Below are 18,854 nucleotides of genomic sequence, written 5' to 3'. Positions count from 1 at the left end.
AAAAAAATCAAAATCATTTAATAATAAGGTTGCTTTTCCTATTGTGTGAGTAATAGTCGTAATCTGAGACCCACTTCTTCCGATAGCACCTATCTTTGTCTTGCCTAGCCTGCAATGGTTGTCCTAGCAGGTCTTTTATTCTCTCTGTACTGTTCATAGCCTCTACCAGGAAGTCTCTGCAGATAGCGTGGGCATTTTTCTGATCTGAAGATGCTGTAGTAGGAGAAAAGGTTGCCTTATGGCTTATTTCTAAAGAACAGGAACTTTAAAAGACTCGCATGGTCTGTGGTTTGACCTGAAAAAAAAAAAAAAAAGTGACTTACAGAGCATGACAGTGAAGGCTGGAAGTTGTAAACCTAGGTGAAACTGTTCAAGCTTGAATAAAATCTGTGGTGTGCAGAGCTGAAGAGCTGAGAGCTGTTTCTGAGCTATGAAGGTAAATGTTCTTTCTTCGCAGATTCCCCCACTTCCTCTTCTGAAATAAGATTCTTGTAGTTTTTTTACTGTCTCACCCTAATTTTTTCCCCCTTTTACTTATGAGTTCTCAACCTTACCAGAAACATCATAGCTCTACAGGTGTCCAAAGAAGCAAAGGAAAGACAAATAGATTTTTATTTGCTAAAAACCAGATCTTCATGATGCAGTTAAAACTTTATTGCTCTGTTCCCCAGGGACACCCTTTGCAATCAGAGGGCCACTGTCCATGGATGGTGAAGCAGATGGACAAAGACAGCACTAAGCAAAACATAAAGGAGATGGGCAGGATTGGCAAACTATGCTTTGATTCACCCTTGTGTTCTGTTATGTGCTATAAAATTGGTATGAGCACGAAAATAACCTGAGAAATTATGTTGCCTTTTTTGCTTTTACAGTTCACCAGAATCTGGCAATACTCTGTAATTTCAGGTACAATGCTTCTGTGGATAAGAACCCACATTTAAGGAATGCATTTGAGTGTGTTGATGCTGTGGCTCCATCTAACAGCATGTATTAGAAGAGTTCCATAAGTATCTCATATTTTTTACTCATTTGGAGATCCAACTGAAGGGCAAGGTTTCATCTCTGCTTTCTGTCATGGCATCTACTGAAGTATGTGCTCTGATCCTTAGGTTTCTTCTCACTGTGAGGATATAAATGTTTACATTTGTTTGTATTTTTAACTTAAACATGTAACACCTTAATTTCTTCCAGTGTTTCCGTCTGGAGCTGTGACAAGGGGCTAGTTCCACCAGCAAAGTTTCCTGTAACATTTTATCAGTAAGTGAAGTTTTAGGGCCACGAACAATTGGGTATGGTGTAGTCAGTCAATACAATCATGATTTTTTTTTTTTTTAAAGGATTAAATATAAAGAACTTGTTAAGCCCTATTTGATCTTTGGTCAGAAATTATAAAAACTTCATCAGTTCTGTTTGGATTTTGTTTGGTTAGGTTTTGGTTATTTTTTTTTTTTTTTTTAAGTGACAGTAGTATTCCCAATTCTAAAGATATATTCAGAATAAGCAAGAGTCCAAAGAGGCTCCAGAATCTCTGCTGGCTCCCCCTTGGATGTTATTTTCTAATGCTTTCTGTCTTGCAGGACAGGAGAGACATTAAGATACAGAATAACTAGGTTGGAAGAGACCTTCAAGATTATGGAGTCCAACCCATGCCCCAACACCAGAACTAAACCATGGCACCAAGTGCCACATCCAGTCTTTTTTTAAACACATCCAGGGATGGTGATTCCAGAACTTTATGCTTCTTTCAGTGAAAAACTTTTTCCGTATATCCAACCTATATTTCCCTTGGTGCAGCTTGAGACTGTCCTCTGGTTCCATCAGTTGCTGCCTGGAGAAAAAGACCAACCCCCACCTGACTACAACCACCTTTCAGGAAGTTGTAGCCTAAGTGTTTCTTCCCAAGGAAGCAAACTATATTTCTCTAAAACAAGCTTGTTGATAACAAATAGTGCTTCAGAAAGGAGTTTCTGCAGGTGATTCTGAAAAACTTCTGCAAATTACCTGATCTTTGCCACCCTGAGCTTTTCCTGCAGTAATTGTCTTCTTTCTGTTTGTACCTCTTGTTCCCTCCAGTAGCAGCAATAATTGCAGTGTGCTTACATGGCTTTCAGCACTGGCTTTTCTGCTTTGGCACCGAGGTCTATGGCAACTGAGAGCCCATCTCCTTTGAAGCTCAGCCCATTTCTCCCACTATATAAATATATATAGAAATATATATAAATACCAGCTGGGTATTATTTCCTTTTCAGATTTTCTCCACGTATTTTTGTACTTTGTTTTGTTGGTTTTTATCTTTCAGTAATTATCCAAATGCCTTTCTATGTTCAAAGTCTATTACACCTTTTTTCATTACAGTTCATTAGAGGAGATATGATTTTTAGATCATTTTTCTGCATATTGATCTGCATTGGAAAAGACATTAGGCAAAAAGTTGTTTATAAAGTAACTGTTATTTTATGACATGGATGCCATCAAAGATTAGTTCTGTAAGAGAAAATGCAATTTATTGATTAATGAAATAATTTGTATCTCTTAAAAGAATTTTCTTAGTAATATTGTATTTTATCTAAAACAGAGAGATATTGATTTTCATGCACCCCTTTCAAAAACAACCCTTAACATGCTTTTTCTTTAACTCCTGTTTTATTAGACTGCAGTACCTTCACTGAATTCTAGAAAGCTGAGCTTTTTGGTGTCTAGAGAGACATTTATGGCAGCTTTTCTTCATAAAGTGTGAGCTAGAAATATCTTGTCTAGTATAAATGCTGTAAGTAGTCTGGTTGTAGCAGTAGATGGTACAGACCTCTACAAAGGCCTATAAATTATAGTGAAAATATTGGTTTGTTTTTTTTTTTTTTAAGATAAAGCCTTTTAAAGCAGGCTATGGTATACATTTTTCCAAGGAAAGTAAAGCACATCTTTTCTGATAGGAGCTCTTGATTCTTCTAATAATGTTTCAAATTTATGATAATTGTGTAAACTTGTCTTTGTATTTAACTGCTGACATTCAGGTTTCATGGTTTAGTACATATCTTTTCAAACCTGTTTCTTTTATCTCTTCATTTCACCATTAAAATTTTGAATATTTTAAGTAATTTTTATTTAATATAAATGTTTGACTTACTGAAAAAAAAATCTGGAATACCTTTCCTGTCTTTTTGGCAAAGTGACATTTTTAGTATTGAAATGCTTGTTCCTTTTGAAAAACATCTGATGTCCAATTTTTTCTTTCTTTTTGTTTCAAGAATAAAATAATTAAATTTTAACATTATAACTTTATGCTGGTTTTGTATGTTATTTCTCCTGATACTAAGTTCTGTTTGTCTCTGCTCTTCAGAGAGAAAGGAAAGAGAAAACTGACTGAAGCTGTTCGTAAACAGGTAAGTGCCACATTCAGTTTATGCTGTTTGGTTGAGCTGCATCCTTCCAAGTCTAAGTGAATGTGGTTTTGGCACTCCTGACATATATTAGAGGTCTTTTATTCTATAAAAGAGGAGCATGTGAGTATATATTTTAGTTGTTCAAGTACTGCTGCCATTTGCCAAATTATCTAAACATTTCCTATTTAAGGCTTTTGTTCCCATTTACATTTTCTCCTCAAAGGAAAAATAGCACATTGTCATAAGCTGTTCTATTCACAAGAAGTAAAACAGAGTTGGATTGCCTTCAGTAACAGAGCAATGTTTGTGGTATTCCCAGTACTGACATTGTCTAGACAGTAAAAAAAGTTCCCTTATTCTTGAAAATCTTCCTTTCAAACTCAAGTCTGCATGTCTCATTGTTTCAGAATCAAGTTGCCTAAAACATCTTCCCTGTAAGAATGGAGGGAAGTAGTCATACATGTCACTGCCTATGTTCTACTCCTTCTTGCTCAGGGTTGCAGCTCTGTGTATCCAGGGCTTTTTAGGGCTTTCTTTCCTGTATGGCTTCTGATCCATGCGGCTGAAGCCTCCTGCAGTGTGGGCCACAAGGCCACCTGCACCAGAGACATGAGCTGGACCTGTGGCCTTTGAGGGGATTTTAGCCTGATACCAACTTTATGAACTCTAAGATGACCAGGATTTAGGAATTTCCATTGAGATAATCCCAGGTTATGTACTGTGCTCATGGCTCCTGTTAAAAAAAAAAAAAAACAAAAAAACAAAAAAACAAAACTGATTTAGAACAGGGAAGAAAACTAAGGTTTAATGAATGCTAATTATTCTTCTATGGTTTGTTGTCTTCTGTATCTCCACCTCTGTTATATAGGATGAGTTATGTGACTGCTCAGTTTCGTAAACACGGTGAGGGTGTAGCTGGATTCTTGAAAGAGGCCAGCAGATCTGACAAACATGGCAAGAATTTAGCAGCCATCTGTGAAGGCATTTTGTTCATAATGGCTTTTGTATATGCACACAAGATGCATCGCATCAGGGCAAAATCTTTTGAGCTCCACTGATAAAACAAAACCATCTCTGTATTCCTTGCTTAGATTTCCTTCATTAAGATGCTGTGGCAAATGCTGTTGGCAACTTCAGCCATCTACAGCCTGACAGGAATAAACTATTTTAGTCCTGTGTTGCAGCTGCTTCAGTATGTTATGAAGTGAACTGTTGTTGCCCTTAGCCTTAAAGGGGCTATGGGAAAGAGGGGGAGGAACTCTTTATCAGGGAGTGTGGTGAGAGGACAAGGGGTAGTCTAGGAGAACATGATGTAGCAGAAGGTGTCCATGACCATGGCAAGTGGTTAAAACTGAATGATCTTTAAGATTCCTTCTCATCTAAACCATTTTATGGTTAAAGCTTTTAAATTTATGCTTCAAGCCCTAGCACAGTTTGAAAGAAAGTGGTCTTTGTCAGAGCATAGCCTGGCTATGGACTCAGGGACCAAAAGACACTCAAGTCATATATGTGTTGGGAAAGATGCTCAGTTTGGTGCCTGTTCATGAAGACACTGATCTAGAAAAGATATAGTTATAAACATGAATGCAAAATCATGTCTGTGAGAAACTTGCAGTGCTTTATATATGGGAATACCCAGAATATATCTGTTGTCATACACAAGAGAAGTAAACACATTGCTAGTCGTGGATGGTCTGAGGAACAAATTAATCCAAATATTCAAATTTCCCCCTAATGGGGTTGGTGTTTGAAAAGATGTCTAGCAAACCATAGTTCTTATTTCCCTTTGAAAACTTTAAAATTCTCCTTTAAAAAAAATTTTTCAGCATTGCACTGTATTTCCTGATTTAGGATCTTTCTTGTGGTTTATGTCTTCATCTGTTTAGGAGCAGATGACACTCTCCTCAGCCCAGGGAGTTTTTTTTTCAGATCATGACACAGAAATACATGGCTGTTCTTGTGCATTTCGTTGGTGAAAAGAAGTTGATTTCCTGAGTTTGGCTCCCAGAGGAGGGCTGTTAGTACCATTTCCCTTGCAGTGTGTACCACAGTGGTAGAAAGGACAGTATAATGATAGGGAAGTCTAGATATTTGTCTGGGTGGAGAAAGCAAAGAGTTGAGGAGTTGCTGATAATTTGAACTTTTTTTTTTTTTTTTTTTTTTTTTTAAACTAGTGATTTAAATTTAGTTGAAGGTCAAGAGTAAAACTGTAGGTTGGGGGTTTTCTCCATACCACAGACAGCAATAGTTTTTCCTCCTATTCTCTACTAATTATTTGCTTCCTTTTCACTTCTGCCTTTCTCCCTTTACATGCAAAATAAAAGCATATTACAGAAGCATATAACATATAACAGAAAGGCATTTAGTAAGACTAAATAATTCAAGTTCTCTTTTATTTTTTCCCTTAAAGGATATCTTATGAATAAAAATATACATATTTATATATGGTTTTGTTCCTATTGCTGGGATCTGGGGAGATCTACACTTTAATTCTTATCAAGAACATACACAACTGTGTTTTTATATTTTCCTTTTATTATCTAAAGAAAAAAAGAAAGTGCATCTTTCTAAAGTAAAATTGTAATGTTCTTGATTGTCTAAATTTTACTGCATTGCAAAATTAAAAAAAAAAAAAGGTAAATACAAGGCAAAATGGCAAACTGGTATGTATGTGAAACACAAACCACACAGCTGGAACACCCCCTTTTCCTGCCTGTGGAATTTAAGAAAAGCCATTAAGTCAAACAATACAGCATTTTCCATTTGAACTCATAAAATTTGAGTTAATAAAACAAGTTAGCATAACTCTTCCTGCCTTGGGAACACTAACTGTGAATAACTTCTCCACAGAATGTAAGAAATGTGGAAAGCAAGCGTCACTTGAGAAAAATAGCTCATGCATTTGTCATTCCCACATCCATTTTTGTGACTCATTTATTTTTATGCTGCTGTTTTCCTAAGTGCCTGGAGTGCTATCAAAAAGCTTAAACAAATGACAGCAAATCCTCTTGCCTTTTTTTTTCCAGAAGTGGAGGGGGGAATTGGAGTGACGTCTTATTTGTCCTTATAGAGCTGGATTTTCACTTATGGGGCTTGTTATTGCCAGGTTTAAAAATCTCAGTTATTATTCTTTGCTATTCTTATCATTGCTTTGCCTTCTTTTCCCCAGATGTTGTTTCATTTTGTTGCCTTGTCTCCTTCTTCTGCATCTGTGTAATAGGAAAAGTCAATTAGACTTGCTCTTGCTGTCAGCAGAATGCACTAGACAGGAGCCAGCAAAGGAATTCACCACAGCTTTAATGTTAAGCCCCCCCAGCTATGTCTGGTGCTATGAAGTCAGAGAGGAGAACATGTTGAGAGAGAGAGATATTACCTGCAGACCCTTCCCCTGCAGTCTTCTAATGTAAAATCTGCTTGCCAAGATTTAAAAGAAGCTAAAACTACATAGTGATATCAGATGTCGAGTAGGGATCAAAAGCACAAATATGTATTGATGAGTTCTTGCATTGCTACTGACTGTGTTGCATCTCATTTGTTGCCAAACCCTAATGACTGGGATGGTTTGTTATGCTTCAGCCTGCACTGTGTTAAGTGCAGTGACAGACTTCAGTACTTCAAAGCCAGATAAGAAAGTGGAACATATCAGTTGGTCATATCTTATATCTCAGAAGGGCAGTAAAGTTTATAGATCTGCAAAGGGCATTTCTAGCTTAATTATAAATTTTATTACAGATGGTCCCCAGTTCCAGTTAGCATTTGCTGATATATGTGCTAGGGAGAATCTTTTTAAAGGTATAAAATACTACAGAAGTCTGTCAATTACTTTTTCCCTGCTTATTGAACTAATAAGCAGGAAGAACTAATTGTGTGTTCACATCTGTGCCTTGTGTGCCAAATATATATATTTTACCCTTCCCTCCATATGCATCCTGTTAGCATGGGTTCCTATAGGAGACTACCATGTAATGGCACTCTGGGGACAGGTGTGGCCTGTGGTTTAGATGAACATTGCAGAAAGGTAGAGAAAGGTGCCCTTAGCCTTTTTCTGTGAATATTCTGTGAGGCAATGTGATGATGGGGAATGAACTGTCTTTTTATAATTAAAGTAGCCCAGTCCTACAGACCTCCACTGCTATATTAGAGTACAGAATGTATAAAATTATTTTTGGTTTGTATAAAAGTTTAAAGAGAACTTTCCATATTTTGAGCAAAGGCAGTGATTGTTTAGTGATGCAAATTGGTAGATTACAAACTCAGATTTTTATTCTTGGTTTGTGATTTTGGAGCGCCAGAATCTCTACTTCTAATTTCTTTCCATAGCTCTACATGTGGACTGACATGCTTAAAACTTCCGAAATTTAGCTCAGATTTTTTTAACAAGATAAAATGCGCCTGGTGCTGTCCTTGGATACAGCTAATGCAGATTCATTGGTTGACTTGAACAAACCACAGGTAGCATAAACATAGTTTATGTCTTCCTGGATACAGAACCAGGAAGGATATGTTTCAGGCTGCACAGCTGAAATTGGCACAGCTGAAAAACTGACCAAAGCTTTACTGCAACATTTTTGCAGAGGCTGTGTGAGCAGGAGCATGCAGCACACTGAGCCTCAGCTGTGTTACGTTCTGGTGCTGGGGGGACTTGGCACCACGAAACTGATACCACCAGAAAAAGCAGATGTTTACAATCTCTGACATAGCAGCAACAACCCACTGATTTCCAGAGGCTTAACTTTATACAGAGGTCTCCTCCCTGCTCTGCCAGCCATTTTCTACATTAGCTTCCCAGCCCACTTTCTGAAGACAGCACTGAAAAGGAGGTAGAAGAATCTCATCTTTACTGTCTTATGCACAGCTGAAAATATTTTGAAACACCTTCAGGTTTCACAGCATTTTTCTCTGCTGCATTAACACTACTCACTGGACTTAGTCTTCACATCTAAAGACTGGCTAATGAGAAGGAAAATCAAGATTTGCTTATCTGTCTTAGAGTAGTGAATTTTCTGCTTCAGAAGTAATGCTGGGCAGGAGAGGATGCATTAAGAGGGTGAAGCAATGGGCAAACATGCATCTGACCCGACAAGTTCTGTTCTCACCCAGCACTTTTGCAGTGAACTTTTTAAACTCAACACAATGGGATTTAAGAAAAACATCAGCTCAGCACATCAGTTTTGGCAACAGTTGAATGTCAAGTTTATGCTGTTCTTGCACATGCCTGTTAGCCTTTATTTACAAATAATAATTTATATAACTTTAATTTTTTATACTACTCTTTAAGTTTTCTGTGAGTTTTCAAGTATGTTTAATTGCATATTTAATAATTATACATTATATATATATACAAATACATTCATTACTAATTATGTAAATTAGTGTAATTTACAGTATAATATATATAGTCTTCTCCGCTGTGTTCAGTATGTCTTCAGTGAAGCATTTGTACAGTGATACAAAGGATTTTAAAGTATAAAATATGAGGTTGATACACCAACTAACTTGCTATATAAACAAAATATAATATTGTTTAACTAGATTAAGTGCACATCACTTAAGTTTTTACATCCTTTTTCAAGTGTTCTAGTTTATCATATGGGAAGGTAAAAATCAACACTTGATCACTTGATCAAATTCTCAGACATCTGGCTTGCAGACCCTTCATTATTTCAACAACATTAATTTTGTTTTAGATCTCAGAAACATTCCTTGGTAGAAAATGGAAGAGTGGAAGGAAATAATTAACTATACATCCTCAGAAGTATGCTTCTTCAGAAGCTTAAGTTGGACTTTTTTTTTTTCTTTTTGCTGAGAGAAGGATGCATTTTTATGTTGCCATGAGTGCTTCACTGATTGTGTTTTTGAGCTTATTTTCAAGAGGAAAATATCATTCATTTATGCTGCCATCCTCGAACACTGTTTGGGGAATGTCTGAGAAATCCCCACTCTTGCTGGAAAAGTCAAGAGGAGTAGCCAAGAACTGATACCTGATCTCCTCCAAACTGTGCAGGAAAGATTGCTCTTCTTTTTCTGTAGAAAGGTGCTTTCTCCAAACAAAAACCCACCATAACTTATTTCCCAACCACAATCACTGTATTGGTGATCCAACAAGGCAACATTGATGCTAGATTTAGTTACTTGCTCTGTTAGATGCAATTGCCTACGCCTTATCTTAAAATACAAGCAACCCATGACCTGCTCAGTTATTTCCATTTCTTTACAAAATCAGGCAAAGAGGAACTGGGAGTTCCAGCAGGCACAATGAATGAGCAATAGGAGCTGTAGGAAGCACAACTCTGTAGTTCACGTTAAGGGATTTCCTGCCTGAGATTTTTCAGCTAATTTCAGCTGCAGAAGTATGTGGTAAAGCAAAGTGGTCTTTAGGGTAGGGCACATGCACTCTGCCAGAGAGAACTTACAGGCAAACTGGAAACGTTATACAAAGCACATTCTCCACCCTCAGATAGAGGAAACAGTCAGCAAAGCGCACAGAACAAAGATGCTTATGACTCATGAAACAGATGAATGGGGTTTTACTGGCATGCCTAGTTTGAGTTGAATATGAAGGATAAAAAATGCCTCAGACCATCCCTGGCAAATTAAGCAAATGCTGGATTCAGCTGTGATTATGCTTGCTGCTCATATTTGGAAGATGATTTCTGTTGGAATTTGTCATATCTGTTGTTTTTCTTCATAAAAATCTTCTTTTGTGTAGCCAGTAACCGTGGGTCAAAAAGAAGGCATGCACACATACAAAAGCTGTGGGTTGTATTTTAATAGGGATCCCTACTGCTTATCATTGCTGGTTTATGTAATTGTCTGGAAAAGGTCAGCATAGTTTGTGCTGTGAGCAACTGAAGCTGAAAATTTCTGTGCTGCTTTTTTTTTTTTTTTTTTTTCCCTGCACTGGACTTGTAATATTTTGACTAAATGCAGTATGAAAAAGGAACTGCAGGGAAAAAAAAATTACTGAATTCTAGCCTCAGGCTATTGCACCTTTCTTCTTAAATTGTTGTGAATCTTAATAACAAAGCTGGTCCCAAATAACAGTTGGTCACAAAATATTTAGTTTAAAGACCCAACATTTTCAGATCTTTAGCTTGAAGGCAAGTCCCACAGTGCTTGGATGGATTATTTCTGTATTTCTCTTATAAATTCTGTGCTAGAGTGGCTATAATTTTTCTTTTTTTTTTTTCTCTGGTACATACTCAAACAGTCATATTCAGTGTGATTTTTTATGTTGGCTATACTTCACTAATTATTTTCTATAGGCTTTGCATATAATTTAAAATATATTATTTGCTTGTAATGTGCTGTTCAAAGCAGATGACTGGTTGCTTAAATACATCTCAGATGAGGATAGGGCTGAGGGAGTGTTCCTGCTCTTGGCTGAGTGAAGTTAGCCTCTGCTGTCTAGGGGAAAATCAGGAAGAATAATTCAACATCAGCTTTTTTTGGATTTCAGAGCTCTAGAAAAAAGCTCTGAGAGATTTGGGCATGGTGCTTGGTCCTCGAGGTTCTGGGGAAGGAATCATAACCTTGTGTTGTATTGAAAAGAAAAGCTGACATGTCACCTGCAAAGCCAAGACAACCTTTTGTTCTTCTTTAGAAATGGGGAACCTGAAGAGATCACTGGGAGTGGTGCTATGTTATGGAGCTGCAATCTGAGAAAACTTAGAGCAAAGGCAATAGGATGAAAATGAAAATAGTCCAGGGAAGACACTGGCAGAGAACATTGGGATTCTTCAGCAATTTTTTCCCTTACTATTAAATATGTAATGTATGGAGTGCAAAAGACTTTATTCCAGTGTCCCTGAAAAAAGTAGTATTAATTTCTTCAAATTACAAGGCTGTATGCTGTTATTCCTACTGTCTGTCTTTGGGAAAGCAGGCAGATAGAGAGATATGCACAACAGAAAGATAGCTAAATTGTCTTGGAAACATGCACTTTCTTCTCAAACAGATGAAAAAATTCCATCAACAGTTGCACAAGCTGCGTTTCTACCAGGGAAACCTGGGAATGTCTTCACCCCTTGTCTTCAGGTGTACCTCTCTGCACCATTTCTGTATTGAGTAAGGTGAATATACATCTGGATATACATCTCTCCTGAAAAGTTAAGCATTGGATATAGTTGCAGGATTTTTCAGGAGATCCCATAATCAGGGTGACTGGGAATCACAATGTGTTATGGTCCTGCTGTGGAGTATGTCTGTCCTTTGAGGTAAATATAGTACAGATGCTCAGAAATTGAAGGCATGTTTATTACATAAGGAGTTCATCTACCCAGGTAAAATAAAATAGTATCTAGGAGACTTGCTTTGTAATTGCAGAAGCAGTCATAAGGAGTGCCTTTTGACACACCTGATGTCACTTTCATAAAATATTTAAAGAAACATGTGAGTAATGAGCTGTAACAAAATAAGTTTTACTTCTGAAAGCAGTACTCTGAGTGAACAAACCTGCCAGATTTATTCAGACCAGCAAAAGCTGCAAGACAGCTGTCTCATCAGAATTAAAATAGAAGTGAAGTCTTTGTTTCAGTAGGGTCTATGCACTTGTTTGTCTTTTGTTTCCTCTTTGTAGCCTTGTTTTGCCCCAAATTGGACACAATAAAGTAAGTTAATTATTCATATTTGAATTTTGTTTCATGATGAGTATGGTTTTTGGGAACAGAACACCTGTGTATGCATTAATTTCATTTAGAGAATAAATAAACCTAAAATAGGGCAGGCAATCATACTTTTCCTTTACCTCATCTAAGATTTTTCTTACCAGTATCAGGCATTTGCATGTATGAAGCTACAGAGATGCAAAGGCCAGATAAAATTCTGTAACAACCCCTGCTGTGCTTGTGAAGAGGAATATCCTTCAGCAGATGTTAGTCAGGAGTGCTGTAGTTAACAGAACTGCAGGGATACTCACTCACCTCACATAGGTGTTGCTTCTCCTACCAAAGTGAGAAAACACAGAAAGCTAAAATCTCAGTGTGAGCAGGAGAGTGCAATCTAGTTTGACCTAGCAGGACACTTTTCTTGGGAAAGGGTAAGAAAAAAGAGAGCCATTGACCTAGAGTTCAGTTATAGGAAGAAGGTTGGCTCCTGTAGCCCTACAGTGCCAGGGACAGTCATGCACTGGAATGCAAAGGAGTTCTGCAGGGTGGGTAGCCAGTGCTGTTGGTGATGTCTTTCTATTGCCTCCTGAGCTTGTCTGAATAAGTTTGTGTCCCAGAGGAGAAGCCAGAAGGAAATGTAGGCATAGAATTTAATTCTCTGTGCATGAGGGAACAAGGCTGGAATCTGCATAAGAAACAGGGAGGATCTGAAATTAGTCATGACACAAAAAGGCTTTTATGTGATATAACCAGCTCCTCTGTGATTGCTTAGACAGCAGTTCAGCTGTCCTAAAACTGCCTGCTGGGGACCAAATGCTGACTTTTGTCAAAAGATCAAATGCTAAATAACAAAAATTAATGTCATATACGTTACCCCCTGGAAGTGACTGAGAATATGTAAAGACAAAATATCAGAAAAGGGCAGTCTTGTCTGAGACAAACTGGAAGTAATGCAAGGGTGTGAGTGGCAAGTGTTAGTCATCGGTATTTTCTGTGCTCCTACACTGGCAGATCCCAGCTGCCTGCTTAGGCCAGATGCAGCTGTGCAGGGCAGTGTACCGCCCCCAGCTGCATCTGTGGAGAGGTCTAAACTTTCTGGCTGAACAAAGATTGAACTTTCTTCCCTTCCTCCAGAGAGCTTCACTCAGCAATAGAGCAACCGTGGAGTATATGTTCTGCTGACAAAGTGGAGGATCTGACTTTTCACAGGAGTTCCACATGCTCTGGATTTGGTAAAATACTTCAGAACAAAACCTCAAACCTCAGTGAAGACTGACTATTTTCTGAGTCCTAGCTGGTACTGACTAAATGTCTGCAGAATGGCGCTATACCAAGCACTACAGTTTATCTTATCATCCCCTCAGAAGGAGATTTGCTCCATTGTGAAACAATGAGACTAAATTTCTATCAGTTAAGTCTTTGACAGCTTTTTAATCAGCAGAAACCTGGAGTACTACACTGGTTGACTGGATTCTGACTTATCAACAGTGAGAAAACACTGCTAATCTTTTCATAGTTTGTGGTTTATTTATTCATAGAGGCTAAAAAACCAGATAACAGGAATTCATGGGCCATCCATTTAAGACTGTTAAGACTCAACAAACTCCAAATAAATAAGCCTAGCCCAGAAAGTTTGCCAAGGTGCAGATACTATTTTTTTCTCTTCTGCAGTATTTATGTATGTCAAAACTCCTAACTGCTACAGCACCTGTGGTTTGTGAAGAATCTTTACTATTTAAATCTCTAGCCCTGCTGTCATAGATGGTCTCTGAAGAGAGCTAAAGATCAGCACAACTGCAGTCCAGAGGCTTCCTATTTTCATTGTTCCCAGACATCATCCAGAAAACAAAATGAATTTATTACCACCTGATAGCATGGAAAATCTAGGTAGTTTGGCTTTGTTGTTTGGGTTTTTTCCATCTTAGGTATTGGGTTTAGAAGAAAATTAAAACATTTGTGTCTAGGTATGGACTTGCAAAGAGAAGAAGGGGATTTGTTGCCCAGTGGACTTTTTATTGCATGTTCTTTTCTTCTCTCAAACTGGAGCTATGCTAGTTTTGTGTTTCTGGGAGAAGCATGCAGCACACTGAGCAGAATACAAAAATACTGCTCTTAGATAATAGGATATTAAGTAACAGCCTAGGTTCTTGGAACCATTTGCAAGCCAAAAACTTGGTGCTTGGGGCAGGGTTAGGTAGTAGCAACCCATTTCCACTGCAGTTGAACTGGTCAGATCCTTTCAGCTCATGGAAATTCATAACATTTAAACCTTATTCTTGGGCTTCCAGCTCTTCTATGCATGCATGGCTCTCTGGTGTGTTGATACTGTTGAGGCTAGTGAAACACAGTACCAAAAATATATTTTAAAGCTACAATGACAGACAGGGTTTTAGCAGATTTTTAGTACAAACAGCACTCAGTCCAAGCTTTTCTAGTCCTCTTTTCAATGTAAAGTTTTGTAAATCTGATTCACAGAAATGGAGTACTAAACATGGGCCTGTTTAAATCTCTGGCTTTATCTGGTCCTAGCCTCTGGAATCCTGGAATATTTGTCTGTTATAGTTGTACAAATAGGGCAAATCCAAGTCAAACATCCTAGGACCTGTTATTCTTTCCACCTCATGTAAATGTAATTAAGGAAAAAGCTAAAAGAATAGTTACACTGAATTATAAAAAAGTTCTGCCGAGTAAGCATGCCCATCTGTCTTCTGTTTGCATGCTATGACTCACAGATGTCCGGAAATCATCCCTCTTCCTGCCTGCCCTGAAAAAGAAGTTTTTACAATTAGAGTGTAGCTACCTTCTTTTAGAGTTAATTTTGATTCCTGTGCAGAAAATTCATTCTAGAGAAAATAAAATGGATGTAATTTGCTAACTAGTTAAGGAAGGAAGTAAAGTAAAAAAAGTATACTTACTTTCTTATCTTTTATCTTTTTCTGTATGTTGCCTCTGTGATGCTTTCAAAATCATTCTGGAGTGCTAAGACATGATATATCTGCTGTTCTTCATTGTCTCTGTGGTCACCACCAGGATACAGGTGAGGGAGCTGGTGAAAGAGCTCACTGAGCCACTTTCCATCATTTACCAGCAGTCCTGACACACTAGGGAGGTCCCAGTTGACTGGACCTTAGCAAGTGTGACCCCCATCTACAAGAAGAGTCAGAAGGAGGATTCAGGAAGTTACAGACCTATCAGCCAGACCTCGATGCTGGGAAAGGTCATGGAGCAGATCACTTTGGGTGCCATTGTGAGCACACACAGGACAACCAGGGATCAGGCCCAGCCACAGTGGGTTTAGGAAAGGCATGTCCTGTTTGACCAACCTGATCTCCTTCTATGACAGAGTGACTCACTTAGTGGATGAAGGAAACTCTGCAGATCTTGTGTGCCTGGAATTTAGTAAAACTTTTCACATCATTTCCCACATGATTCTCCTGGAGAAACTAATCGTCCATGGCTTGGACATGTGCACTGTTCACTTCATAACAACTGGCTGGATGGCTGGGCCCAGAGAGTGGTGGTGACTGGAGTTCCATCCAGCTGGTGGATGGTCACCAGTGGTGTTCCCTGGGGCTCAGTGTTGGGGCAAGTCCTGTTTCATATCTTCATCAGTGATCTGAATGAGGGCATCGAGTGTGCCCTCAGCCAGTTTGCAGATGGCACCAAGTTGGGATGGAGTGTTGTATCTGCAGGAGTGTATGAAGGCTCCGAAGAGGGATCTGGGTTGATGGGGGGTGTGAGGTTTGACAAGGCAAAGTGCTGGGTCCTTCACCTGGGTCACAATAAGCACAGGCAGTGCTACAGGCGGGGGGCAGAGTGGCTGGAAAGCTGCCCAGCAGAAAAGGAGCTGTGTGTTTATGTTGACAGCTGGCTGGACATGAGCCAGCAGTGTGCCTAGATGACCAAGAAGGCCAGTGACATCCTTCCTGGCTTGTATCAGCAATTAGAATGTGTTCCCAAAACACAAGAGAAAGCATTTTGTAAATATTTACTACAAGTGCATTGTTAGCACTTGATTAATATGACAGAACAAGAGAAAATGTTCTGTTTAATGTTGTGGTCCTTGTTCATTTACGCTACTTTGTTTTCTGAAGGCAAAAGGACACACAAAAAGAGCTTAAGCAGTTTAGAGAACAAGGTTATCCTTGCAGCTAGAATAACTGCTCTGTTTTTCAGTTAAATGATAATGCATGAACATTCCCACTAGATGAGTGGAAAATAAGGAAGATGTCATTGTGCAAAACTTTCCATACAGGTAGATTGAATGTGTCAAGAAAAACAACCTACTGTTTGGTTGATGGTGGTTTTCAAAGAGACCATTGATTGCATTCACCTTGCTGGATTTGTATTGGAAGAGCCAGATGAAGTTGATGCTGTTCCACATGCAGAATATGAAAAGTTTATTGGAAGGCTCAGAAAAGTAGCATTTCCAGCCACAGACTTGCTACTGAGGTAGAAGCTAAGCCAGTTTTATATACTCTCCATGCTGAAGCTCAGCAATGCAGAGTGTAATACATGAAGGAAATGTTAGTCTTGATGTCCCAGATACACATTTATTTGCAAATAGTCCATAAGCTAAGGACTGTTTTGTTCAGCCATAGATGTAAGGTTTTTGTGGCCAACTTCAATAAGCATTTAAGTTAACACAGCAAGGACATAAGTAATTATTAGTGCAAGCAGCTGTGTGAAACAGTTTGGGTAGCTTTTCAGATAAAGAGAACTGCTAGTGAGAATGCTGATAGATACTGACATTTGTTCTCAGCTTGTGACCTTTCCTTCTGTGATGTTATTTAGTTGAACTTGAGAATTTCAAATAACATCCTTCATTTTGACTGAGAGAAGGGGTAAAATGCATCCATTAAAGATGATCAGCAAGTGCAAAATAATCTTCACAGCTTTGTGAATACTGCTTCCTCCTCCCTGCAAGCCTCATTCCTGAGGTTTGTGGTTCTGATGCTTTTAATAAATACCTACTTTATTCCTTTAACTCTGTCTAGTCTCTGTTCCAGATCAGCCTCTCTTGGCATCAGTTCTGGCAGAGTGATGATTTATTAGTGTGCCCTTGACACTCAGTTGTTTTACAAATAGGACTAGTTTTGTAATAGCCTAGGATTTCCATAAAAACAGCAACTTCAATTAATGTATTCTATTCTCTCACAGTATTGTGTAGGAACTTGAGTTTTGGTATGATACATATGGATTCTGAACTCCAAGTCTTTGGTAGTTGGATTTATTGTTCTCTCTCCTGCAGGATTTCTTTGCTGTGCAGTCAGTATACTGAACATATTGTAGCAGTTTTTAATGAAGGAAAACTTTTTAAAAAATTGTCTATTAATAAGATTTCTTTCCACTGTCTTCCAAAAGTACGTTACAGTCTCAAGTGTGCTTCATAGAGGGGGTTTGCATTCAAACAATTCTCCATGCTTTTATCTTAAAAAATAGATTTGAGTCTTCCTGGTAAAACACATGAAATCTGACTAATAAAAGGCAAGTAGACTACTCTCCTTAGTCCTGCAGTGCTCAGAGCAGAAAGTAAATGCTGGAAAGAGCTGCTCTAAAACAAATGGTGCATGTTGGACTACTGTTTACAGTTTCATTATACCTCTGGAATGCACTGGCTTCAGCAACTTAAGAGACACCATGAAAGATATCTTTTGAAAAAAATGGCAAAATGTGATTGCTTGTCTCAATGCAAGTAACACTCTATGATTTATGTTTTCCATAGAATGAAAGTGCAATTGATTCTACTGATCTCTTACTGTGTTTCAGGTTTACAGTGCTCAGGCTCTGCAGGTGATGTACTCAAGGCATGTTCACACATGGCTGCTTAGGAATGGTGCCAGCGTCCTAAGGGTCCTCTGAAATACCACAACTCTCACACATCCACAGACTGGCATGGTCACAGTGGGAGATGGGGGCTGCATATGAAGGCTTATTTCTCAGAGCTCCCTACCTCCTTGGTGGAGATGTGACATATTAGAGTTGCATTCTTTTGAAATAATTATGAGATGGGCACCTTCATACTTTTCACCTTTGTCCCTGACTTAACACAATTAATGAAATGTCCTCTTCAAATTATCATTCTGACACAGGTATTTAAAACAAATTCCAATTCTAGTTTTTATCATTCCCAAGTCATTATTCATACAGAATAGATGAGAGCAAGGACCATCTGTTTTTGTGTTTGTATGTGAGGTTATTGCACTCACACACTCACTACTACAGGAGAAACATTTTGGAAATGACTGGCACATAGCAACAGAAAACAATAGGTCTTTTTTGCTATTTATAAGATGAACCCTTCTACAATCATAATGAAGAGTCTGACATTGCAAACACAGAATCACAGAATCATTGAAGTCAGAAGGCATCTCTTGAAATCATCTAGTCAACACCCCATCTGAAGCAAGGTCAGCCAGAGCAAGCTGCTCAGGACAAACCTCATACTGATCATCAAATGATACTGGATTATTAAAAAACTACAGTAATTTATTAAAATAATGTACTTTGTCTTACCAGATTCTGTACTGAACATTCATGGTTCCTGTTTGTAACTATTTCTCTGAAACCATGGCAGTGAAGAGTTGTAATTGAGAAAACAAAAAGGTCTGTTCTTAATCACATGATTCCAAGAGCTGAAATTTTAGGACAAAAAAAAAGTACAGTTTTTGTAATTATGCAAACAGCATGTCACCGCTGTTCTAGACTCCACACAAAGCTGTATAGAATCTAGAACTAACATCCAGCCCTTGAGCAGAGCAGTGGATATGAATTAAGTTCTTGTATTTTGAAAACAATGTATTTTATAATCAAGAACTTCCTCAGGCTTTTCTCATCTCAGAGATGAAAACTAGCAACTGTTTTAGGA

Source organism: Pyrgilauda ruficollis, unplaced genomic scaffold (assembly GCF_017590135.1).
Source record: "Pyrgilauda ruficollis isolate IOZ18807 unplaced genomic scaffold, ASM1759013v1 scaffold22, whole genome shotgun sequence".
NCBI lineage: Eukaryota > Metazoa > Chordata > Aves > Passeriformes > Passeridae > Pyrgilauda > Pyrgilauda ruficollis.
The sequence above is the reverse complement of the archived record's forward strand: the minus strand, read 5'-3'. Positions refer to the sequence as shown.